Raw genomic sequence first — 26930 nt, 5'->3', positions numbered from 1 at the left:
GAGATATTCACAACATACCCTCACTCCCTACCCTGGAACTACCATACTAGTTATGCTCAGTGGAGAGTTACGCTGTAAATGTTTTATATTCACTTACGTTTTGAAAATGCAGAAAAGGCCATCTTAAGATGGAGGTGCCCTCTCTCTCTTTTGCACACGGTAAACACACCTGCATTGGTAAGCAGCGTAATGCTAGAAGCTACTTTAATGCTAGAAGGCCTCTTATTGGCCCTTCATCATTGAAAATCTGCTCACTGTCCTTAATTGGATGCCCAATAGCTTCGATTTGGCCAGTCCAACAGTAATTGATATTGATTACTGCTCCCAACATGATGCAAGTTCAGTACCCATCTGGTCCCCACATTGGGTTTCCAACCCAGAATGCAAAACCTTGCCCCATGTCTGATTTAAGCAGTTGACTGGAGAAGGAATTTTGTTTTGTTGAGACTTTGTGGAAGTGGGCGTTAAAGCAGAAGGACTTTCCACTGGGGACAAGATGGGTTGTGGCATGTAATTACATTCTCTTCTCAGTTGATTCCATGTAAATGTGTGGGCAAAACACCACGTGTTCTGGCCAATATGTTCTGAAGACTGCTGGTACCTACCGGTCTCCAACATCCAGGCACTATGTTTACAAATCATGCAGACAACACTTTGCTCTCTGCAGCTCAGGAGAAACCTACTGACCTCTGCTGACCACTCTGAAAGGTATCAGAGACCTGGCAAAGCATGGCATCACACTTCAGCTGTGTCTCTCTACAGGTTCTCCCGAAGGCTGTCCAGGAGAATGGAAGGTCTTTCCCTGATAGATAGCAAACTGGGGCCACCTTGACTGATGAGAACTGTCCGTAGAGAACCGAACAGTCTATTTCCAATCAACAGCGCAATTAAAGGTAAAGATAAAGTTGCCATAGTCTTCACAGATCCTAGGGTTGACAGAGATTAGACAGAGATGACTTGCAGTTGACTTAATCTGAGAGTCACCATGCCTCAGGTGAAGGAAGAGGTTGAGAAGCAGAGACCTTCATGGTATCCTTTGCCAGTGTAGGAACTGAACCCATGCTGTTGACATCACTTTGCATTGCAAACCAGCCATCTGATCTAACTGACCCTGTACCAGTACCACTATCACCCAACTGGAGGGACAAGGTTAATGTTTTTGCTTATATGTGCATATCCCTTCCCAACATTATATAGCTGCTGGAAACTTAAAAATATGATGCAAGCGTCGGTTAGCACTTCCCCTCATGTCACAATCTCATTGTACCTGCCAGATCCAAACCAAACATTAGAATAACGTCATAAAGCAAACACACTCCTCCAGAGAAATTGTGATTCTTGAGAAGACCCTTCAGAAGTCTTAGAACTAATCGAAGTGCCCCACATATACTTAAACATGGCAATATAAGATATTAGCAAAACACAATATTGGAAAGCTACCTCCCAAACCAAACATATTTTAGAAGATTAATCATTTAATTTTTTTAAATTGTCATTAGATCGCATTCTGAACTGTTGAACAACATCATGCCTTTTTTTAAACAAGTTTTGCTCAGTCAGCAACTGTAAGTTCCAAAAGCTCACAATTGTGAAACTGACAATTCAGTTTGGCACAGAAGCATCCAAAGAGCAGGAGAATCAATGTTTCAGCTTCATCAGGAATGTTGGGGGTGGCGGTTGTGGTGGAGAAAGATAGCGGAGAGATAAATAGGAGGGTGGGAATTTCTCAGCCCCCTTCTCTCCCCCACATTCCTGATAAAAGGCATATGCCTGAAATGTCAACTCCCCTGCTCCTCAGACTCTGCCTGACCTGCTTTGCTTTTCCAGCACCACACATTTTGACTGTGACTTTCCAGCATCTGCAGTCCTCATTTTCACCATTATACAAATTGTGTTTCTATGTTTATCTGGATTTGGCAGCATGATATCCAAGCAGCAACATGTTACCACGTTTATTTCCCTAAAATAAGATTTTGTAGCAGTCCTGAACAATTACATGCAAAGTTTGTGGTGAACTAGCATCATGCTGTCCACCTTTATGTCGATTGCCAGTTCAGAAATCACAATCCATTATCAACATCAAATTAGGCAAAAATGAACTCTAATCCAGAAGCCTGATCATAAATGGTTAAGGCTTTGATGCTTTGTTCAGAATGCTTTATGCCAATCAGGGAATCAGATGGGGTGAACCAGAATTTTAGTTTACAAGCAGAACACAATGTCATGTATGAACGTACCACATTGTGTTACTAGAACTGATTGCAAGGTGAGAAGTATGAAATCTTCCATACCAGCTTAATTATCAGTCATTTCACAAAGACAGACAGAAGCCTCTGTGAATGATGTTGAACCAAACCAGCAAATTTCAGGTCAAAGGCCAGATTTCTCCATCTAGAATAATCTTTTACTCAATGTCCATTAACTTCCGTTTCTGCTTACATTCCATAAGACATAGGAGCAGAAATTGGCCATTCAGCCCATTCAATAATGACTGATAAGTTTCTCAACCCCGTTCTTCCACTTTCTCCCCGTAACCCTTGATCACTTGATACTCAAGAACCTATCTATTTATTTCCGTCTTAAATATACTCAATGACCTGGCCTCCACAGCCTTCTGTGGCAGTGAATTACATAGATTCACTCTCTGACTGACTGACAAAGTTTCTCCTAAAAGGATCTTCACTTTATTCTAAGGCTGTGCCACTGGGTCCTAATCTCTCCTACCGATGGAAACATCTTCCCAACATCAACTCTGTCCAGGCCCTTCAGTATTCTGTATGTTTCAGTTAGACTCCTCCCCTCATCCTTCTAAACTCCATCAAGTATAAACGCAGAGTCCTCAAACATTCCTCATATGTTAAGCTTTTCATTCCTGGGACCATTCTCATGAACCTCCTCTGAGCATGCTCCAGGACCAGTACATCCTCCCTGAGATTTGAGGCCCAAAATTGCACACAATCCAATGTCTTGTGGTTTTCTCATCGCTGGGGAGTAGACTAGTTAGAATCTCACTGTATTGTGCAGCCTTTATGAATTGTCAAAGGGTAGAAAAGCAAGAATTAAACCATTCATTTTTTTTCAATATCTTGGTTTGAATAAAGTCTTTCCAAATTGTTGGTGCTTTTTCTCCTGGAGGAGGATCACTGGACCTGAAATGTTAACTTTGCATTCACTCCACAGATGCTGCCCAAGTTTCTCCAGCAATTTCTGTTTCTCTTCTAGTTTTCCAGTATTGGCAGTTCTTTGGTATATTTTACTTTTTCTTCTGGCATCTGTTATCTACAGAGGATTCAATCCTACTTCTTCCAACTGGCTGACAGTAAGTTAATCAAAGTTTGATGGCACAAAGCACAACTTGTTCAGGGTAATCTGCAAGTGGATAGGACAGCAGTCAAAACAACTCAGTGAGTAGTCACGATCACAGTGCCTGGTGCAACAGACTCAAGGGGCTGAATGGCCTACTCCAGTTCCTGTGGGTAGACCATGTACAATATGAAGAAGATTAGCTTAATTTCAGACAATTAGGTATATAAACATAACATTGGTAAACGTGGAGAGAAGAACAAGGAAGGTGCAAAAAGACTGCCCTGCATTCCGAGGGGCAAATTACTACGGATGCTGGAAGAGTCATCTCGACTCAAAATGTTAGCTTGCTCTCTATCCATGGATGCTTCCTGACTGGCTGAGATCATCAGCATTTGTAGTTTCCACTACATTCCTATCAGTTTAGGACGGTATTGCATATGGTCTCTGCTGTGGTATTAACTTTCAGTTACTTGGTATAACTGCTCTGAAAACAATTGCAGATATTCTTATCATGTCTGGAAGATCATTCCTGGCTCATCAGGCCAATTGACTGAAGACCTCATCTTTCAAATCTCCCTGAGCAGACTGTGCATTCTTGCCCTGAATATCAAGTTAGTTTTATGGAGCTGTATATTGGCAGGTTCTAGCCTAATTGTTATTGTCAGCAAGATACCCTGCCCTTCTGCCTTCTAGACTGAGAATCCCAACTTGGTCCAATCATTCTTCATAATTCAATCCTCATATATTATTCTACTAGCTCTTCTGTACATCTTCTGCAGAATTTAAAGGTTTTCCTTGTGGCCATACTGGACAGAGCACACTGCCATAGTTTGAATTGATCACCTAAATTACAATAGCACAGGGAAAGACTTGTAACAGATGTAATAGCCATTCGCTTGGACAATTAAATCAAGTCTACCGTTTCAAATTTTAACTCCAATTTTGCAAATACTTTCAGGATGCTACTGCCTCATCATCCAGAAATGTGAATTTGACATTGGCATGTGGGCAGCCAAAATCCACCTTGACCTCACCAGAATCCCATTGATATCAAGACCTGAATGAGCCAAATATTTCTTGTAATTTCATGTTGGCAAGACCCAGTCGTCATCTTGGTTACCATGAGTAGTTACATACCTTGGACCTCAACTCCTACCTCTCAGCTGTTGCTTCACACCAAACTCAAAGAAGCAGACCATGCAAACTGTTCAATTCCATCTACACCTTTTGTTTCATTATTGAAAACTATTGTTTTTCCATTTTTAATGTTACCAACTTTGGTCATTCCTATAATCACCACTGCAAAATCGCATACCCAGACATAGATCAACATCAAAGGTAATTCCTTCAACATCCTCTTACGTGGACCCTCTTCTACAATTTGCTATTTAATAAGAATATTGTAGCCCTTCCTCTATTGCAATCCTATCTTTGCTACTTTCAGGTTGCTGTGGCCTAGCATGATTTGAAGATCACTGTTATCATATTCAAATTCTATGTGACTGTAGATGGCTCACCTCTACTTTCCTCGCAATTCAATTGGCTGGACCACTGATATTGGTCAAAGATTGTGATTTCCATTCTAAGAAGACAAAAATCAAGGCAGTTAATCTAGTAGAGTACTGAGGAAGTGCGCACCATTTGAAGCATAATCATATAATTTACATTTGATGAGAAATCGTAGCCCACTTGTAGTGAACATAAATATTCCTGTGGCACTATTTTGAAGAACAGTTACAGTCAAGATTAATCCCTCAATCAAGGCAGTGTAAAGGCTAAACTGTAATGATGCTCTATCAATAACTACTGAACAACGACCTATGTCACAATTATGTCAGATCACATGACACAGAGAACTGCTGGAAAAAGGTAATAATGAAACTTGGCTTTACCATCTTTTGTGCATTGTTTAATGGTTAATGAATACTAATTTAACTCATGTGGAGTTAAGTCCACATCCGTCCCAAGTTTCCAGAAGCTGCTAAAAGCAATATTCATATAACCAAAATCAGAAACAAATTATCTGCTGATTATCATAAGTCTGTTTGGAGGAACTTACTGTGTTCTGGATGACATAGTCATAGAGTCACAGAGATGTACAGCATGGATACAGACCCTTTAGTCAAACCCATCCATGCCAACCAGATATCCCAACCCAATCTAGTCCCACCTGCCAGCACCCGGCCCATATCCCTCCAAACCCTTCCTGTTCATATACCCATCCAAATGCCTCTTAAATGTTGCAATTGTACCAGCCTCCACCACTTCCTCTGGCACACACTTCACTTTCAACCATAAAACCTCCAGACAAACCAACAGAACACCCATGGGCTCTCTGATATCAGGGCTCTTAGCAAAGGCTGTAATGCAGAGACTCGAACAAACAGCTCTGTCAACCATCCAACTCAAACTTTGGGTCCGCTATGTGGATGATACCTGTGTCATCATTAAACAAAACAAATTAGAGGAAACCTCCAAAGCCATCAATAATACCCTTACTGGCATAAAATTCATTAAAGAGGAGGCAAACAACAACAAACTGCCATTCCAAGATGTTGCAGTAGAGCAAACAGGCAATGGAGAACTTCAAACCAGCGTCTACAGGAAAACAACGCATACAGACCAAATGTTGAACTACAGAAGAAATCATTCCAACATCCACAAAAGAAGCTGCATCCAAACATTATTTCAATGAGTCACCACACACTGCAGCACAGAGGAGCTACACAGAGCAGAGAAAAAATCACCTAGACCGTGTATTCAAAAAGAATGGGTACCCAATGAACATAGTCTGCAGATTTTTCAGCAATAAACCTAAATAAGCAGACAAAATATGTCCAGAAACCCTAGCCACTCTCCCCTACATCAAAGACATCTCAGAAATGACTGCCAGACTACTCAGACCCCTTGACATCATGGTAGCCCACAAACCCACCAACACAGTAAAACAGCAGCTAATGAACTTGAAAGACCCTGTACAGACAACAAGCAAAACTAATGTCATTTACAAGACCTTGTAACAAACACTACATTGGATAAACAGGCAGAAAGCTAGCCACCAGGATACATGAGCATCAACTAACCACAAAAAGACATGACCCATTCTCGCTAGTATCCTTAGATACGGATGAGGAAGGACATCACTTCGACTGGGACAACACATCCACTCTAGGACAAGCCAAACAGAGGCACTCACTAGAATTCTGAGAAGCATGGCATTCCAACCGGAACTCTATCAACAAACACATTGACTTGGATCCCATTTACCACCCCCCTGAGAAAAAGAACAGAAAATGACATCACCAGAGGAAATGACATCACCAGAGGAAATTACATCAAACCCCAAGGAAAACCAAACACATAAATAGAAAGTGGGTATAGCACCAGTCCTTCACCTGGAGGCCCACTGAAGATTTACATAGTATGGTAACAAAACATCTGAAAATAAACCTCAACCTGAGCTACAAATCTTCTCTAAACTCGCTAACTTATTGTGTGTAAATATGGTATGTGCATTTCCTACATTACAACAGTGACTTTCATTTCAAAGCACTTCATAGGCTGTGAAGTACTTCAAGATGTCCCAAGGGCAGTAAAAGGCACTATATGAATGCAAGTCTTATTTTTTGTAGCACGCTAGAACCTCTATCACACTTGTGTGCAGAAATACATTTTAAAACTGTGCTTTATGCACATAGAGTTTAAAATCCTATTTTGAATAACACTCCTTCCTGATGAACATCAAAATTTGAAGCGGCTGATTTAAAAGTAAAACCACACGCACATTGGCATTCAAAAGCATGAATCAAAATAATACAGCTGCTTCATGTTATGGAATCTCACCAGAAGGTGGCAACGTGATAACACATTTTAAGCCAGAAAGAATTAGCCTTGAACAGTACAATTCAGACTAAACTGCACCCAACCAAGCAAAAACAATTGCAGATAACTGAACAGGTTAAAAAAAAAGGACAAGCTGAAAATAGGGTGGCTTGGGGTTTAACAGGAGTCACATGATTTCAGTGAATGCCAACTACACTATGAAACACAAGCTGCCAAATGGAGGTCTGGTATAATCATCACAAAGCCTAAATTGATTAATACCTAAATAAAACCTGCCTTGTTTCACTTCAGTTGTTTGCAATGGCTGAGTCTGCCAGCAGATCTCTGCCAATAGTGGATTGCTGAATTTTAACACTAATATCTTGGTCAAATACATGCCAATGCCCAGCTATTCCTCAGAATAATAACAGCTGTTCTGCTGGATTGATTCCTGAGAAAACAGCATGGTCCTGGGAGGAGAGCTTGAACAGAATGGATCGTTACTCTCCAGGGTTTAAAGGAATGAAACACAATCTCATCGAAATAAATCAAAAGTTTTCCAGGGCTTGAACAGGTTGATGCTGGGAGGCTGTTTCCTGGGAGAGGCTAAAACAGGGTGATACAGGGTAACATTTTCCTGGGTCTTTGTGAAGCACCCACAAAGTTCACCCTCCAAAATGTGCACCTCTCAAGCCTGCTGTGCAATTCACTCTGATTATAGATAACCTTGTGTCTCAGCATTAAAAGAACCTGCAGTAATTCTTCCTCTTTGTAATCTTTGGGGACAGCAATCTTACACAGGAGAGGAAAACAAGTTAAGACCAGCCCAAGCCATGTTTAATATTTCCTGGCTTCTACCGTTAAAAATATGCAAACATTTCTTTGGAACATGATTTACAGGGAACCAAGATGAAGAAGATTATAAAAACAAAGTCTTGCAGAATGTGAAATGCAAGTTTAGTAGATTCTGATTCCTGTATCTTTAAGCAATCTAAACTTACTTGTATAAAAAGGTATCAACTGATTTTAAATGAGAAAAACAAATTGGTAGCTGTTTGAGCTGTTATAACCAAGAACAAAGAAACTTCACAAAGTGAGATCCACAAGCTTCTCTTACGTTGTGTTAAGACAGTGGAGGAAGTTGAGGAAACAGAAATCAGAGTGGGAGCAGAGAATTAAACAAACAAGTGACAAGAAACTCAGGCTCGTGTTTGCTGACTGAATGGGGATGCTCTGTAAGGTGACCTCCAGCTTATATTCAGTTTCCCCAGTGTACTGGAGACTGAATCATGAGGAGCAAGTACACAATACTGAACTGAAGGACCTATAAGTACATCAATGTTTTACCAAAATGCTCTTCACTTCTTGCATTCAGTTTATACAAAATGCTTAGAAATGCTTTCTTCGCACTTGCAAAAACAGAAAAGACAACATACCTACAAATGAAATTTATTACCAAGAACATAACAAGATGAGCAATGAGTAAGGGTCTCTCCTGCCATTACACTATAAAGATTAGAGGGGAAAGATTTAAAAGGAATCTAACAGGCAACTTTTTCACACAGAGAGTGACGCATGTATAGAATGAGCTACCAGAGGAAGTAGTGGAGGCTAGTACAATGGCAACATTTAAATGGCATCTGAATGGGTACATGAATAGGAAGGATTTAGAGGGATATGGGCCAAATGCTGGCAAATGGGACTAGACTAATTTGGGATATCTGTTCAGCATGAATGAGTTGGACTGAAGGGTTTGTTTTTGTGCTGTACACTCTTATGAGTTTATGATGTTCAGATTGAAATGCAATCATGTATGAATGTCCTTCCTGGTCTCTCATAGCCATGTGACCTCTACCTGCGACGCACACACTGAAGGCAGCCAGCTAGAGGCAATTTAATAAAGACAATGTACAGACAAGGCTGATGCCTGATGAGCACAGAACAAAAGGCAACAGCACTCAATGTTATTGGATGCCAAGAGAAATGTTTGGAGCAGAACAGAATCAATGTCACTTTTTATAAACTGTCAACAAACCTGTGTCATGCAAGTGTTTGCTCATGAGTCTTGAACTTGGCTTGAAATTTTCAGAGTCTTAGCAGAAAAACAAAAACAACCCTCTAATATCTATTATTGTTGCAGGGACTAATAGGAGGGCTCAAGGCAGTTGGATTGTTGGTAGCCATGTTTTTTGGTTACCTTTATTCCCTCACCTGGCTCTGTAAGTTACAAAATTGCTTTTAGCATCTGAAAGGCACTATAAATTGTGCATGAATTGACATTCAACAGTTTGATTTCAGCTCCTCAGCTCCTCTATATATCTCCTCAGCAGCAAATTGTTCATATTTCAACAAGTTATTTTGCACAAAGATACCAAAGTCTACACAACAAGCCACGTGGGAAATAAATTATTCTCGAGTATTTCTTTAGTTGTAAGCAAAACCTGCTACAGAGCAGGATCAGGAGTTTTAGCCTTCAATTTACCCTGAGAAAATTAGGAGTGGCAAATCAATATGTTTAGCACCAACATCCTTAATGTGGTTAAACAGACCGGAATTCATGCATTGACTAAATAGATATATCCTCACCAGAGCTTTCTGTCTCACCAGAAGTCAGAATGTACATAATTTATGCATGAAACACACACAGATGTCTCCACCAGCTGATGTGCTCATTATGAACATTTGAGGACTTACTGATACCTCACTAACATATTTGCAAGACTTCCTATTATCTTGGAGTGAATCCAAACAGCTTCAACAGTTTTAGTTCTAGTAAGATCTCATTTTAAGATGTGCAATCATTTTCTGATTGAATAGATCACACAGAGAGCAGAAGACTGTAACATAATTTCACACAACTCCACAGGACATGGTTACTCGGCAGCTACTTTTGTCAATTTGTTAAACAAAAGAAGTTAAAGCTGCACAAAGTTCCTACATTCACCAAGATAATGTACTGGCTCCCTAATGCCAAAGGCAATTATGTCATTGAGCAATTATGCCAAATTCTGAGCGAGTAGGGTGAACAACTATATAGAGGACTATAAATTGTGTATGCACTATAAATTGCCCGTAGTTCATATCACTTCCAAAGACACAGTAAAGAGAATGAGGCCCTACATCCAGACTTTAAAAGAGTAGATGAAAGCACGCCAGCAGCCGGTCTTCAGATTATTCCTAGAGTCACGTATTAGTGACTTCAAGATGAGGCAGAATGGAGATCTTTACATTCCTGAGGAATTAAGGGCAGTTCTGAGCAGATGGAACTTGTACTGTTTAAGCCTGAATTGCAGCTTAAAAGGGCTGACACCAATCAGACTGAGGGGAGGTATGCTGCCCTCTTTGGCCGTGTTTGAACAAACTTTGGCAGAGGATAGGAATTTGAGAGTTCATTCAAATGAAGGAGAGGCAAAGCTGGAAGAATAAGTATTTGTGAGTGAGTGGGAAACAGAGATTACCAGAACAGAGAAAATAAAAGTTTTGGTTGGGCTTGATTGGACTTACTGAAGTTCAATGTAAAGAGTCCAGAGAGTAAGAGCTAAGGGCACAGTTAGATGCCTGAAAGAACGATATCACACTGAATACTGAAACATGGCCAAAAGTAGCCCAACATTTCCGGTTTCAGGGTTTTCACATGTGATATAGAAATGGATGAAATGTTACGACACACCTCTGAAGCAGATGGGATTGAAACATGGGGTTACTGGCCCAGAGGATGGAGGGATCATACTTCCACCTGTAATATGTAAGAAAGAACATCGAATAAGACCATAAGAAGTAGTGACCCAACAGGAGTGGGCCATTCAGCTTCTTCAGCCAACTTGATCATTTAATAGGATCATGGCTGATCTGACATTCCTACATCCACTTTCCTGCCTTTTACCCACAACCCATGATTCCCAGACTGATCAAGGAACTATCTATCTCAGCCTTTAAAAATGCACCAGGTCTCTGCTCCATAGCTCCAAAGACTCACAATACTCCTCGTCTCAGCCTTGAATTGATGATGGTAGTGCTGAACCATCTTTTTGAATTGCTGCAGTCCACGTGGTTTCGGCACACCCAGAATGTTATTAGGAAAGGAGTTGCAGGATTTTGACGCAGCAAAAAAGCGAAGGATCAGAATCAGGAAGGTGTGTGGCTCAGTGGTGATGTTTCCAAGCTTCCTTGGCCCTGTCCTTGTAGGTGGTAGAAATCACAAATGTTTTAGTTTGGATTCATCTATTCAGTTAAGCTTAAGTTAGACCTCAATGTGTTTTTTTCAGATGGTATTCATTAATAATATATGCACTATAATTAAAATGCTCTTGTTTTGACCTTCTAGCGGGGTCTCTATCGCATGATTATAGAGGTCACAGCTCTATCACAACACACTTTAGAGGCTCATCTGCATATGCATTAAGCCTTATCTCTCTACAATAGGCTTAGAAGATACGGTTGAAGCAGTGCCAATGTGTGTAACCCATTTGTAGTGCCCTACTCAGTTTGGGTCTCTGGAGCCCAGTACAGCAATCCTGTATTCGAACCATCTATTAGGTTCTGCAACCATGTCTTCCAGAAGCTCTTTTCCCGACCTGTCTTTTCCTATAATGAAGAGAAATTTGAGGTTACATTTTTGGCACTGCAGTGAGATGTAAAGTTCTGTACACCATTGCACAGATTCATCTCTGCAGTCCTACAGTATTTTAACTATACCTCAGCAAGACCAAATGAATAGTTCAGGTACCTTCCCCAATCTCACAAGTGGCCTCCAATGGCCTCTTTGTCTGTATGGTTTAGATTAGATTAGATTACTTACAGTGTGGAAACAGGCCCTTCGGCCCAACAAGTCCACACTGACCCTCCGAAGAGCAACGCACCCAGACCCATTCCCCTACATTCACCCCTGACTAATGCACCTAACACTACAGGCAATTTAGCATGGCCAATTCACCTAACCTGCACAACTTTGGATTGAGAGAGGAAACCGAAGCACCCGGAAGAAACCCACGCAGACACGGGGAGAATGTGCAAATTCTGTTCAGACTGGGGCACACTTATTTCATATTGGTATCCCAGGATGCTTTGGCAGCCCATGCTTAACTCTTTCTGCCCTTATGTCTTTGGGTAACTCTAGAGCCAGGATGCACAAGAATCATAATTAATGGTCTCTTGATTAACATACACGGTTACACCAAATGACCAGAGTGATCTGCAAGCAACATATAGAAAAGTCCACAAGACATCACATTTGGTCCTGGGAAGTGTCAAGTCCATTGCAGATTACCGTCTTCAAGTTGTCTCAAAGATTTGAGCAAGAGGTGAAGCGAGGTGTTTGACACTGCTTATGTAGTAGCAACACAAATGGTAGTCAGAAGCAGCAGAATGATGCCAGAAAGACTTTCTGCCCGTCACACAAATAGGTCATGGGTAGCTGAATTTCTGTGCCAGTGTGATGCCGGATATATGGACCATATGTCCCAAAAACTGGCAGTCTATTTCAAATAACATGTCCCTTCAGCTATTCACAACAGGCAAGGTACTGTCCATACTTATCCAGTCAGTGGTTGCAAGACTCAAAACAACTTCAATACTAGATATGATTATGAGATTAAACAGCATTAGTTAAACAACCCTTAGTGTGCTAAGCAGTACACTAACAAATTTAAGATTATCAATTGGACTTGCAGTGTGGCACACGTTTACTTGAAAGCTACATATATAAAAACACAGACCCTTATTGAATACGGACAGAACAAGTACACGATTTCACCTGTTTCAAGTTAATAAATAGGAGACATCCATTCTCTGGTTCATGGCTCATGACAAAGCCTTGACCAATCAGAACCATGCTGTCGGGTTTAATTTCAAATAAAGCTTGGTGATTAACCGTCAGTCATCATCTAACTGGTACATTCTCCATGGCAAAGCCTCCCCAGTCAGATTCCACTTGCTAACCAATCAGCTCTTCTACAGTGTAAAAATGTTGTTCCCGTTCACATCGATCTGTGAGTGCAAGATAACAAGCTTTGACGAAGAGTGTATTTTTTCCAGCAATATTCTAGAACACAGATCAACCAGAAGAGAATCAATTGAGCATTGCTTTGTCCGTTGCTCAAGGTGTTTCATGATAAAGGATTTGAATTTAGATCATGTAGATATCAGTCACGATCACCATAGATCCAAGAACAAGTCACTAGCTTACAAATTTGTAGAGGAAATGGAAAGGGAAGGGAAAAGGAATTGAAATAAATCATCAGTACAAAATGCTGATGCTGGAAGAGTATTTCAGATCTACTAAACTAATGGAAGGTAACTGCAATAATGATGTGTTTTCTGGAAATCTCATTTCAGACCTGTGAATGGAAGAAATCCCATTATTCACTGTTTGTACTATATACTAGCAGCCCCAACAACATTTATCCTCAGGGTAGATCATTTTACTGAAGGAAGGAAATAGAACTCGAGAAATAGGAACTACTTGGATTAAATTACTTGTTCACAAGCTTCATGCAGATGCCTTGGTATATGTGAAAAAGAGCAAAGGTGAGGAGAACTGACACTTAATATTCATTTTAAAAACAGTGGTATAATTTGTGTTCACAGCTAGTTAGATTTTGGAAGGTTTTCCCTCTCTGAGTGTTGGTTTCATTTACGGCTGGAACTGTCAACTTTAAAAGTTATCTCCTATATTGATAAACTGCTTTGGGAATTAGCATATACAAAATGAGATTAAAGGGTACCATGGATTAGTGCAATTAATGCAGTAGGGGATAGTAGAGATGTAGCATTATCACTGGGTTGGTCATTCAGAGACTCAGATTAACAATCCAGGAAAACACGTTTAAATCCTGCCGCGGCAGATGATGGAACTGAGGTTCAATTTTTTTTTCATTCATTCACACAATGAGGGCGTTGCTGGCCAAACTAGCATTTATTGCCCATCCTTAATTACCCAGAGGGCAGTTAAGAGTCAACCATATTGCTGTGGGTCTGGAGTCACATGTAGGCCAGACCAGGTTAGGATGGCAGATTCCTTCTCTAAGGGACTACTGACAATGGATTCATGTCATCATTAGATCTTACTTCCAGATTTTGCTGAGTTCAAATTATACAATCTGTGGGATTTGAACCTGGGCCTCCAGAACATTACCTGGCTCTCTGGATTAACAGTCTAGCAAAAATATCACAAGACCATTGTCTCCACTGAATTCATACATGAAGAATGGAAGATTGCTCTCAGTAAAGACAACTATGAAACTAACATCATTGATTATTGTAAAATTCCATTGGGTTCACTAATATCCTTTAGGGAACAAAATCTACCATCCTCGTCTGGTCTGACTTACATGTGACTCCAGATCCACAGCAATGTGGTAGTGTCTTAACTACCTTCTGAAATGGCTCAGCAAGTCATTCAGTTTAGAGAAATTGGACACAGGAAACAAATGCTCATCTTACCAAATAATAATAAAGCTAAAAGTGAGAGCTACCTATTCTGACCCTTTCCCACAACAGATAAGCTTGTCCTATCTGTCGGATATTGTATTAGGGTTCAAAGACTTGATTGAAACTCCAAACTCAATTTCAAAAGGAAGGGTGAATTTCACTAATTCAAGACTACATTGCTTATGTTTATACATCAGACATTTTCCTCATTGAATATACATCAAAAAAGTTGCTTGATAGATTAAAGGATGTACTAAAGAGTCATTCAAGGACGTTTGCCAATTAGAAAAATATGATCATGCGACAAGAAAGCTCCTAAGGGACGGGTATCTGTGCAACATCAAGAGCTGACATTGGCGGTTTCCCAAGGAAATTTCTTTTTCACACAAATACATTGAAAGAAACAAGGTTAGACTGTCTGATCAGTACAACACTGGAAGGTTTCCAATCTAATGGTTTCCAATAAACCTGAACATATGGTAAATATGATATTGGTGAAACAGCTTCGTAAAAAAAACAAGCACAGACTAAAGGTCAGAATTCCAAAGAAAAAAGTCTTCCCTTGCTTTAAGCTGCATCCTGTCAATCCCCACCAATCCTTACATTTGTCTCACTGCCACTTTAAATTAGAGAGGGAAGTACTAATATATCTGAATACATATTGCTAATTTTTCAATTTGTCCCACAGCATTGGACCATTCTGCCTCACCTCCATTATAATTTTCCATTCACTTTAATGTCAAATGCATCTGGCTCGGGAGAGTCTGTCCACTGGAACAAAAGTTTTAATTACTCAGAATGTCTAGATTCTATTTCTTACGTGCTGGGAACTTTGCTGGAGCTACAGGTGAAAAAGTGAACATTCCTAAAGTTAATAAAATGGAATTGGTAAAGTCACCATAGCCTTAGTAGACCATAAGGCTGCTCTCTCATTAGAGAGTCACCACATCTCAGGGGAGAGATTGAGAAGGAGAATCCTTCATGGTAACCTCAGGCGTGCAGGAATTAAATTCATGCTGTTGGCATCACTCTGCATTGCAAACTATTTGTCCAGCCAACTGACCCCCAAAATGGAATAAATAGTTTTAAGGACAGAAATGTGTCAAGAAAGAATGAGTAGCTCTTTGCGTAGCTCTCCTGTCTCTGTGCCAAAAATGTCTTGAGTTCAAGTCCTGCCTGAGGACTGGTCAGTGATGAAAGGGTCCAGCCACTGCTGCAGGAAAGCTATGGGGATTAGTGCCTGGATAAATGGGCGGAGTTAATGGCAGGTAGAGTTTGGAGGTGTGATCAACCAGCCCTATGGTGATCCAGTGTAACATGGGCAAAGAGAAAGGAAGGTTATTAATATGACATTCTGACCCAATGAAACTACACCAACCCTTTCACCAGTCAAGGAGGCTCTATTTTCATTTTAATCTGAACTTCTTGTTTCTTTCTTCATACTTACCAACAATCTTATTTCCTAACCACACATCCACCTGGCTTTGTAACACTTTGACTCTGCATCTCAGACTTTCCAGGATCATGTGCCCACATTTTTATTGTAGGATTATGGCTGCTCACATCAGTTGTAATTATTATAACTAATGTTTCCTTCCTATCGGAAAGATGTTGAGAAACTTGAAAGGGTTCGGAAAAGATTTACAAGGATGTTGCCAGGGTTGGAGGATCTGAGCTACAGGGAGAGGCTGAACAGGCTGGGGCTGTTTTCCCTAGAGCATCGGAGACTGAGGGGTGACCTTATAGAGGTTTACAAAATTATGAGCAGCATGGATAGGATAAATAGGCAAAGTATTTTCCCTGGGGCAGGGGAGTCCCAGAACTAGAGGGCATAGGTTTAGCATGAGAGGGGAAAGATATAAAAGAGACCTAAGGGGCAACTTTTTCACGCAGAGGGTGGTACGTGTATGGAATGAGCTCCCAGAGGAAGTGGTGGAGGTGGTACAATTGCAACATTTAAGAGGCATTTGGATGGGTATATTAACAGGAAGGGTTTGGAGGGATATGGGCCGGGTGCTGGCAGGTGGGACTAGATTGGGTTGGGATATCTGGTCGGCATGGACAGGTTGGACTGAAGGGTCTGTTTCCATGCTGTACATCTCTATGATTCTATAATTCCATGATTCTATCAACTAATTGTTATAAGTGCAACACTTACAATACAGGAAATACCCAAAATGCTTGACGAGATGTGAAAAATATTTGAAAATGTAGACATGGGGGAAAGCAAAGTGACCACCAAAAATTTAAGAGTCGGTTTTGAAGCAGAAAAGCAAAAAGTGTAAGATAGAATGTTCCAGGACAAGAGTGTACCAACAGACAGTAAGACTGCAGCTAAAAAAGGTGGGGGTGTGTGGGAGAAGAGAAAGGATGGAAAATGGGAGCAGAAGAAGGCCATTCAGTCTAGTGAGCCAGCTCTGTCGTCAATAAGATCATGGCTGGTCATCTACTCCACCTTAGTGGAAGTCACTTGTATTTAGAAATCTGTTGAACAATTGGGCTTCCATAATCCTCTGGGGTAGGGAATTCCAAAATTCACCACCTTCCGAGTGAAGAAATTCCTCCTCATCTCGTTTTATCACTCATGACCTACCCCTTATCCTGAGATTATGTTTCTTGGTTTTAGACACCCAACCAAGGAATACATCTTATTTAGATCCATTCTGTGGATGGGAGGAAATCTGAACAAATAAAAGCAATTGGTGCATACAAACTCATCAGGCTAAGTCTACAAATGCAAGGTCAAGCTGAGGTTATGGGTAATTTATAAGTGAACACATTGAAACTGATGCCAATCCACATTAGGAGGATGGAAGGAAATAGGGAAATATAACTTATTACAAGACAGGAAATAGCTGGAGAAGTTATATAAAGCTTTCAATTTGTACAGATAGCTTTCCTATAACACCGTAGTTGTGTTCTAGCGAAACCTTGCTTAATAGAAAGTCGCTTAATAGAAATAACGGGGCCTATGGGAAAAGTAGGGTTATGGGTAGACCGGCAAAAAACATCCCTCACAATCGCTCAAAAATCATCCAAAAGCCTAACACAAAGTATAGCACAGCCTGACTGAAGGTTGAATTCCTATTTATTAACGAAACAAAAGTGAATTTAATGCAGTACATTTAAAAAATGTAAGAAAGCTGTTCTGTCAGCAGCTGACATTGGTGCATACGCAGAATGGCACGAAGACCGGTATGGGATGAAACGCGCAAACTGATCCCCACTGAAATCGCGCTATTACGAACAGAGGTAAGCATTCTCGAAAATATTGTTCTCTCATTTTTCAGTGGCATTATAGTCAAATTGCGCTGCTGGAACGTGCGTTATTACAGAATTACCTGTAAAGAGTAAAAACAACAAGATATTAGCAAGGAAACAGTCTCTAGGTGATGAAGTTGTGGATAAATAAAGTATGTTGAAATTAAAAGTACACAAGTACAGAGAAGCTAAGCACAGTCAAAGAGTTACCAGACATTAGGAATATGACACGTGTGAGGTTGCAAAATTGTATAGAGGACCCAAGATTTAACAGCTTTGGATGTGCCACATCAGTGAAGAGAAAAATCTTTTCCTCATCTTGGACTTGATCATACCTAACCAGTTGAACAGCACAATGATGGCTGAAGGAATCCTGGGTGTTATCAGTGATCATACGCTGAATTGGACAAATCATGTAAACACAGCAGGCCAGAGACTAGGAGTCCTGCAGCAAGTCATTTGCCTCCTGACTCCTCAAAGCCTGTCCAACAACAACAAAGCACACGTCAGAAATGTGATGGAGTACTACCTACTTGCCTGGATGAGTCCATCTCCCACACTCAAGAAGCTTGACACCATCCAGGACAAAACAGCCTGCTTGATTGAAACTACAATCCATAAACAAGATATTACATTCACAAGAAGTCCACTGATGTCCAGTAGCAGCATTATGTACTATCTACAGAATGCATTGCAGAAATTCACCAAAGATTCTTAGACAGCACCTTCCAAACCACGACCACTTCCATCTAGAAGGACAAAGGCAGCAGATACATGGGAATACCACCATCTTCAAATTGCCCTCCAAGCCACTCACGATCCTGACTTAGAAACATACAGTTGTTCGTTCACTGTCATTGGGTCAAAATCCATCAGGGCATTGTGAATCTACCCATGGCAAATGAAGTGCAGCTGTTCAGAAATGCAACTCAACTCCACCTTCACAAGGGCCACAAGAGATGGGTAATGAATGCTAAGCCAGCCAGTGATGATTATCTCCTGTGAATGAATAAAGAAGCTAGGGATGGGCAAATAATGGTGCCAAGCCAGTGATGTCTGCATCCCTGAATGAATAGAAGAAAAATTGTGACAGAATAGTAAATTTCATTTCAAAGTTGACCCCAAGCCAGAGAGTCAAAGCAGGGTTAGGCAGAATTGGCACAGGCTGTACCCTGGGCTGTTCACTAGCTGCCTTAGTGCTCATTCCCTCTGAGCCTTCCTGGATGCTCCCAGAATCCTTGCCTTGCCTTGCCTTGCCTTGCCTTTTTGCAGAATACACTTCAGCCAAAATTATCAGGCTTACAGTACTTCTATGTGGCCTTGTCATTTAGTGCAGACAAAAAGTCAGGAAGACTATCTTGGTCGTTAGTATTGTTCAGTCACATCCATACAGATAGCCTTCAGCCAGAGCCTCCCAGCACAGTGTGTCAAGGGAATCCTCTGATACATGAAAGGGCTGGGATATAGTCAGTCAATCTCTCAGTGTGATCAGAGTCAGGATGTTCTCCTTGTGGGGCCCAATGTAAGGTAGCTCACCACCCATTCTGACTCTTCCTGCCCGATCGTGGGCTATTTCCTCCTGGAATGAGGGAAAGGAAGATATTAAGGGTAATGAAAGTGGATGGTGCAGTTGTTAACACTGGTGCAGTTAAGAGACAGACAGGGTGAGGTGTGCCAAACACGTGAGTGGTTAGTACAGAGGGTATGCAGAGCGCGTATGTGGGAGAATTAGGCAGGTGACAGCAAGTGAGGGAAGATGCTACAAGCAACAGTGAGACTGTTGGAGCATGAATCTTGGAGGCTTTTCACACTGAGAGTATGAAGTAGCAGACAGTGGATGGTGTCACTTATGTTGGCAGAGTATAGAGGTCATTGCTTCACTGCTGGGTATTCCTCCTGACAGATGAGACTACAATGATCTGGGTTTTAACCTGAGAGGAGGTTGACAGGCTCGTATGGTATGGCATTCTCTGCCAGTTCTGGGTGAAGAGAATGTTCCTGCTGTATACTACCTGCCCCCCCCCCCGAGGATGTCAAGAATAGGTGCCTGTATAGTGGGGGCACCAATTTCCACTTATTTGCCATGTTTGGGGCAAATGTCATGGACTGTGCAGGGCAAAGCTGGACTGACTGTGTTTATGCAGATGCACAATGGTCTTTGAAAGATGGCACGGGCACCCTGGATGCCAAGATACCCTGGCAGTGGCGAGTTTTTCTGGCTACAGCAAGTAGTAGAATCCAGCTAACATTGGAAGAGAAGGGTAGATAGTTAATTATATGGAAACGGAAATTGCTGGAAAAGCTCAGCTGGTCTGGCAGCATCTATGGAGAGAAATCAGAGTTAATGTTTCGGGTCCAGTGACCCTTCCTCAGAACTGAACCCAAAATGTCAACTCTGACTTCTCTCCACAAATGTTGCCAGACCAGTTGAGCTTTTCCATCAATTTCTGTTTTTGTTTCTGATTTACAACATCCGCAGATCTTTCAGTTTTTAGGTAGTTAATAAGATGGGTTTGGGACAATAGCACAAGAAAACATGTTCGACCTCACTGAGAGAAATCCTCCATGAAAAAGGGGATAAAAATGACACGTTCCTAAAAAATGATAAGATTCATCTCAGCACATAATTCCTCTTTAGAATACACTCAAGCAGAAACTCTCACATAGCGTATGCAGACTTCACAGCTTATATTTTTACAATGGAGAATGGATGCTGATGTAAAAGCATTCGAGATACATGATATCTTTCGGTGCATTTTTATTGTTCACTAAAGGACAGCTTCCACAGGACAGAGGACAGCTGTGCACAGCTTTTAACAGCATAGCCCTCAACCAATAGTACCAATGATACCCAAGATGTGGCATCATATTTTGGTTTGCTTATGCTATACTCAGATGCTATCTTAATTCAGGAAAACTCATATCAAACTATAATAGCTGTTTTGCATTCCCTAGCTAAAAAAACATTAATTAGTTGTCACAGAATTCATACCAGCTCAGTATTATTCATTTGTTTATGTAATCTTTTATGAGTACACATTTTATAATTCTTTACATCAGTGGAGAAAAATTAGCTTCATAGTTCAAAAAATGTAAAAGTTTATTTAGAAAAACATACTGACAAAAATGCAAGTTTCTTTTCCTCTGGCTTAAATTAAACTAGATGCAAAATAATAGAGATAAAATGCATATATTATACATGCTCCAAAACAGCCATGGTACTGGGATAATGGTAAAAAATATTTTTCAAAACCCAGAAGAATCCACAAATATTTACAACTTAGAGAGAACCTGTTGAGGGAGAAACCCAAGGAGTAAATTCTGATTGCTTTAAAATTAGGTGGAATAATGGGATGAGAGTTCAAAATATTAACTATTGAGAAAGAAAGCTCAGCTTTTGAAGGAAACCAGAGATAAAGCATGATGAGCATCAGCAACAATCTTTGAGTCACAGTAATAAAGACGAGTTTAGGTTTATTCAAATCCATTGAAATTTGCACTGATCTCAGACAGGTACCACTGGACTTTTTTTTAAACCTTTGATTCTACCTCTCTGAGTTCTCCTAATGGATTCAAAACCTCTACAAATAAAAAACAAGTCATCAGGTGAAGAGTTCAGAGCTGGAAGTATGCATACAATCTATACCAAAGTTAGAGCAAGTAGGAGCCATGCCTATAGTTTAACTGATCAGCTATTAGATTATCTGATGCAGAGATTTTGTGGGAGATAGTAACATAAACTGTGTAGTGACCAATCATTTAAAAAGCCAAGAACCTTTAAATTCAAATTTATGCAAAATGAACAAGAATACTATGAGCAATGTCCAAACAATATTTAGCACACTTATACGTAACTCCTTTGATTGACTGAATCGTGAGAGCTTGAGAATGATCATTCCACTAGCTTATGGGGTCACAGTTGGTAGTATTTATCACAGACAGAAGTTCAGGGTTCAAGTCCAATTATTGTACAGATAAGTATTTAACCTAGGCTGACAATTCAATTCAGTAATAGAGGGGCACTGCATCGATAAGTGCAATTGGTCAGAAAGACATTTTCAAATAAGGCTATGCACTGCCAAGCAAAATAGAATTAATTGTTACATGGCAATGTTCAAAGAGTTCTAAACAACAACATCCCTCAATTGACACCATAAAAGTTGAGTTGTCTCTTAATCAGTGCATGCCCCTCACCACAAGCAGCAAAACATTGGATAGGCAACCAACAGCATCTATAGCCACAACAGAACCACTTCCAGCAGGTACAGGTAAGCAGCTCATCACAAATAACCAATAAATATTAATACATATGTTAGCTTACAACTGCAGGGTCAACTAATATTTAATCATTAACATGCAATGTGTCCCAACTTGTTGCTATCATACACCATCTCATTCTCTGCTAGGTTTGGTTTGATTGGTGTCTGGCATTGATCGTCTGGAAGCAATATCCTGCTCTGTCCAATTTTGTACTTGAGTGACAAGAAGGTATGGAAATGAATTACACTACAACATAGAAACACTGCATTCAATGACCTATGTGTTTCTGACCCATCCAAGCTGCTTCCTATTCTATTTATTTAATCTCAACCTATTGACATAGTCTTCTATTCCTTTCCCACTTATGCCTCTGACTCATTTCTATCATTCTACCCTCTCTACCAACATTAGAATCAGGTCACCTCTAAATCCTTTTTCTTGAAAAAAAGAGCCTGAGCACGTTAAGTCTTTTCTGATCGATGTACCTTTCAAATCTGGTATAGCCTTTTATCTTGACTCTGGATATGCCTCAATGCTGCTTCACAGTTTGACCAGAGTTCTATGCAAATTTAACATACATTCCCTGGTTTTCAATTCCAATGTTTTAGGAATGAATCCCAGAGCTTTGTGTATGCATTTATGGCTTTGTTAGCCAGTGTTGCTATTTCTAATGATTTATGTATCCATTCTCCTTTGCTCCTCTTCCTTATTTAGATTCTTTACTTTTCAAGTAGGTGACCACATTATTCCTCCTGCCAAAAATGCATTAGCTCAAATATTTGTATTTATTTAGCAGCTTTGAAAAAATGCCATAAGCCATTTTAGAGCAGCATTATCGAGAGCCATTTGAGGCCACCTTACAATCAGTTATATCAAAATTCATGAAGCCCAGGAACAACATGGGAATGTAGAACCAAATTCATTCTCCTAATTTCGTTCCAAATATTTTAGTACTGATGGTTGCCAGGGTTACTGTTGGATTGTGTCATTCCAGGTGAATAACATAAACAGGAAGCTTGTTATTTGTCCCTTGTTTTAGTCTACTTGGCTGATTGTCAGGAGCACTGAGAAGAGTATCTGGGATCCCTAAGGAAAATGTAATAAATTTCATGCTTACAACTGTTCACCTCTGGGTGGCAGGTCCATTGATATGTCGTCCATTGAGAACTAAGATTCTTCAGAATCAAGTTTCTGGTAAATCTGTAAACTCGCAAACACATAGGGTAAGATACCTTTGGCTGTAGCAGCAACAGAAAATTATCTGTATTTGTTATTGAGAAATTATGTAGCCCAAGCTAGTTAAACCCCAATAGCACACTCACTCATCTTGAAGATCTGTTACCTTTTGCTCTTGCCAAATTCACTTAAATTCTTCAGCTTAAGGGGCGATGGTGGGGTGGGGAGTGGAAGGCGGCAGTGTTAAGACCAAAAGACATAGGAGTGGAAGTAAGGCCATTCGGCCCATTGAGTCCACTCCGCCATTTAATCATGGCTGATGGGCATTTCAACTCCACTTACCTGCACTCTCTCCGTAAACCTTAATTCCTTGCACGATCAAGAATTTATCAAAGTCTGCCTTGAAGACATTTAATGTCCCGGCCCCCATTGCGCTCTGTGGCAATGAATTCCACAGGCCCACCACTCTATGGCTGAAGGAATGTCTCCTTATTTCCGTTCTAAATTGACCAACTATAATTTTAAGGCTGTGCCCACGGGTCCTAGTCGTCCCACTTGATAGAAACAACTTCCCAGCATCCACCCTTTCTAAGCCATGCATTATCTTGTAAGTTTCCATTAGATCTAGGTGTTACATTTCCAGTGTTTGCTGCATGCACTAATTGCACATGTACTCTAGCCACTACAACGTTTGAAGAGATAAGGCAGGGAGAAAATCTCTTGTGAAGTATCTAAACATGCAAAGGCAGTGTTGATTATTCATTCTTTGCCATGATTAACTGCAATTGCAGCAAGCAGAGATACTGGAGAGTCATATAAGGTTCAATAAGATGGATAGTCTACCTTAAAAGATTCTGTTGCTTGGCTGAATAGTTCTTCAGGAGAAATCACTGATTGTGCACCTAAACATTTTGCAATTGAACTATGGCTAAATGTCGATTCTTTTTCAAAGTGTATTGCTTGTGAGGAATAAAGCATTGCATTAGAATGTAGCTAAAATGTGAATGACTGGCATTATATTTGTTTTTTCAAAAGGCTTATAAGCAACTTGTTATGCTATCTCAGTATTGATTGATTTATTGTTGTCACATGCACCTCTAAGGTCACTCCTTAACTTACCAGGGACAAACATCCCAGCTTCTCTTTATAACTCAAACCCTTGATTAATTCACTAAATTACTCAATTTGACCTTAGTGTCTAATTCAGGTCAAAAGAATATGCATGTCAAGTTATTTTCAATAACAAGAAAATAACTATGTATTGTAATCAAAATGTTTTTAACACATGACAAAAATTAAATGAGACAAAATGATAAACTATAAGTGTATAACTTAAACTTTACCCTTTTAAAAATTCCTTTTCACGCATACATACAGTCTCACAGGACAAGGCATTAATATTATGGTGAGACAAAACACGAATAACAGAAGTCCAGTTTGATAATACAGATTAGATTAGATTAGATTAGATTACTTACAGTGTGGAAACAGGCCCTTCGGCCCAACAAGTCCACACCGACCCACCGAAGCGCAACCCACCCAGGCCCATTCCCCTACATTTACCTCTTCAACTAACACTACGGGCAATTTAGTATGGCCAATTCACCTAACCTGCACATTTTTGGATTGTGGGAGGAAACCGGAGCACCCGGAGGAAACCCACGCAGACACGGGGAGAATGTACAAACTCCACAGGGAGTCGCCAGAGGCGGGAATTGAACCCGGGTCTCTGGCGCTGTGAGGCCACAGACTTTACTGAGTTGTTCTCTTTCGCATCCTTTTGACACTGTTGATGACAAGAGGTTGTAGGTGTTTGGATTCTGAGTGTCTCATTCACTGGTTGAGGATTCACCCTTTCAGTGTCTTTGAAGGTGGTTTCCCCTTTCAGCAGGGGCCTTGGCAATAAAGCAGATTACAGAGGAAAGATGAAGGAGAGCAATGAACTACTTCTTCATACAGAAGGAAAAGAAATAACACTTTCTCTTCACAACCTGATTGTTTCTGCAGCATTGACCATAGACAACAATATAGCCACCTGCCTAGAACCGTTCAAAAGATTGCTACTACAGTGAGCACTCTTGAATCCAAACAGCTAATATAAAATGAAAAGACAATCAGAAGACTCAGGGCAGAATTGCTGATTTCTCTGGACCGTGCCCTTACTGCTCTAATCAAACTCTATATATAACTGACAATGTGTTCCAGTAACCTATCTTTAAAACTGCAAAATCTGGTTACATAGTGTCCTTGGTTTGAAGGTCCAAAAAGAGGTGATCTTTACACTTCTATAAAGAAGTTAAAAATACTTGTTGCAACATACCAAGTGTTGATTAACAAGAGAAGAGTTGATCATCCCTTTTCACCTGGTTCTAATATCATCAAAGGGTAAAGAATACTAAGGAAAAAAAATGTTGTGGGAACAAATAAATGCAATATGCAAGCTAAAAGCCGAAGTGACAATATAATGCAGAATTTCTTGATTAAAAGGTTACCAAAAGAGTTTTATAAATGTGTTTAGCTATAAGACTGGAAGAACAGAGGGATGCATTTATGGGATGTGCTTTCTGAACGTTATAGAGAAAAAAATGTTAGAAATATTCTGCAGCATTTAGGGAACAATTCACAGGACCATACCTTGGACCTTTCCTCAGCTTTTAATCATGTAGTCATAGACAAATTAATCACAAAGCACTAAAGATAGCCAGCCTATCATGCCAATCCTGCCTCTTTGGGACTGTAATCCTATTAGATATGCTGAGTTTATCACTATTCCTTTTTGGTTTGGAACTATAAATTGAAGTTACGAGTTGAACTTTGAACAATTCCTTGTTTTAAAGGAGAAGGAAACAAAGTCACATGTTATCTGTGGGAACTGGCCAGGAAAGTAATGCAACTTAATTACTGATCCAAGAACACTGTAATTGAATCAACGCTGACTGGTTGCAATGTTCAGGGATGGCAGCTGGTTGGATGTTGAATTGGTTAAATAAGGGAGGACTGACACTAACCAGCCATCCAAAAAGCATATTGATTTAAAAGGAGAATGAACCAGTTCTGACAGGGTTTTAAGCTGGGAGCAAGGTTATTGAAGCATTTCTGGACTGGCTGATCTGTTTTGCTCTCTCTAGTTTTCTCTCCAGTCATCAAATTGTTGAATGTTCTGAGAAAGGAATCCCAGTTTATAAGTACATATTTCTTGGAGACAGCTATAATTTGCACTGAATGCTGACTTTGGAATTTGAACAAGATATATACCTCTACATGTCTGTGAACAACTCATTGTCTATGAATGTCATGAAGGAATCATATTCATTGTTTGAAACTGTTTAATTGAACTGACAAATTCCAAATCTTTTATTTGGTTTTGACTAATCCCTTTACTATGTCTGTCAGTCATTCTGTATGATTGGAGGTTATGAGAAAAAAAAGATTGGGTTTAGATTGTAGACATTAATCATATTAATCAGATTAGGAAGGCAGTTAGCTTCATTGGCTGGACAGCTGTTCAGATGCAGAGTGATGCCAACAGTATTCCCACACCAGCTGAGGTGACCATGAAAGACTCTCATTGTCAACTGTTCTCATCACTGGGGGGATAGGGACCCTCAGATTAAAGCATCACCAGTCATCTCTTGCTCATGAATCAGCAGCCCCAGTGTCAGTTAAGACAATGGCAA

This window comes from Chiloscyllium plagiosum, unplaced genomic scaffold (genome assembly GCF_037043375.1).
Source record: "Chiloscyllium plagiosum isolate Xiang-an unplaced genomic scaffold, Cpla_swu_hap1 HiC_scaffold_24, whole genome shotgun sequence".
NCBI lineage: Eukaryota > Metazoa > Chordata > Chondrichthyes > Orectolobiformes > Hemiscylliidae > Chiloscyllium > Chiloscyllium plagiosum.
The sequence above is the reverse complement of the archived record's forward strand: the minus strand, read 5'-3'. Positions refer to the sequence as shown.